We start from the raw sequence: 1,363 nt of genomic DNA on the forward strand, positions 1-1,363 counted from the left end.
GCCCAGCCCGTTGTGGCACCACGCCCCGTGCGCTGAGGGGGCGTGATCGGGGCGGCGCCGGGGGAGGGGGCAGCGCCCGGGGCCGGGGCTGGCGGGGATCAGCGCCCGCGGGCCCTTCCGCCCTCCCGGGTGCATCTGGGGACGGGGCGCTCACCTTGAGGCTCGCCCGGGATGCCCCGGCCGCGCCTCACCGGAGCGAGCGCCCCTTCCGCCACGCCGCCGCTGGGCCGGGGCTCCCCGGGCGCCTTGACCGCAGCCTCGGCGGGGGCTCGGCCCTGCGGCCGCCCGGAGCCCCCCGGTGCCGGTGCCCCGCGGGTTTTGCCGCCGCTCGCTGAGAGGCTCAGGAGCCCCGGTGCTCCCCGTCCACCCACGCGCTTTATGCTGGGCATGGTCCCTGCCGTGCTGCCGCCTGTCCGGAGCCTCTGCGCGCTCCGCTCCCGTCCCGCGGGATATGATCTTGCCGGAGACCACTTCTGTGGTTCAGGACTCCGTGAAGAGTTTGGGGGCAGCTTTCTGTGCCCTCTGCTGCTCAGGGAGCCCGGCTAGGGGACCAAGTTTGGCTGTGGTCTTCCTTCCCTTACCTTTCAAATTCTGGGAGAGACATGCAGAAATTAGGACTTGGTGTCTGTTCACTTTGTTTGGTTTTGGGGTTTTCTTGCAGAAGTTTGTCGACTTTGCTTTTACTTCTGTCTAGATTTTCTGGCAAAGAAAATGAGCTGATGCTCTTTTTTATTCTCGATGGCTTAGTGGAAGCCCTGGAACCCTGTATAAACTTGGAAATGAGAAAATGTTTCAGGAGGTTTCACCTGCTGAGGGTCCCAAAAATAGCTGTCAACTTTCTTGGGAAAGAGGAACATAGTTAGAGCAGTTCCCTGCTTAGCATGGCTTGAAACCCTTCCACAGGAGAAGAGAACTGAATTCAAGCCTTCAACGTCCTGCACAAAGAGCTTGCTCATCAAACTGTCCATGGAACCATGGACTCTTAGGGGAATATCTGCCACTACAATCATCATGTTTATTTAAACAATCGTGTAGAGGCACCACACTGGTGGTGGGCTTGGCCCTGTCATTGCTCCCTGGACAAGATTTTAGAGCTTCTGATGGATCTGCTGTTTGCAGATGTGGGACATGCTCCATTGCTCTGACTCCAGCTGGACTTTGAAGCATCCTGATCGCTCAGTTCTGAGGTGCTTCTGCAACAGAACAAACTGAACATGAAAGCAAAAACCAGCAGTGAGATCAGATGCAATTCTAGACAGCAGGCCAGCATTTCAGAGACACTTTTTAGTTGTCTGCATAAGCTCCATATTGGAGCCTCTCATGGTCATTATTACATCTGGTACTGTGTTGACAGCCTCCTCAG

Source organism: Camarhynchus parvulus, chromosome 1 (genome assembly GCF_901933205.1).
Source record: "Camarhynchus parvulus chromosome 1, STF_HiC, whole genome shotgun sequence".
In the NCBI taxonomy this organism is placed as follows: Eukaryota; Metazoa; Chordata; class Aves; order Passeriformes; family Thraupidae; genus Camarhynchus; species Camarhynchus parvulus.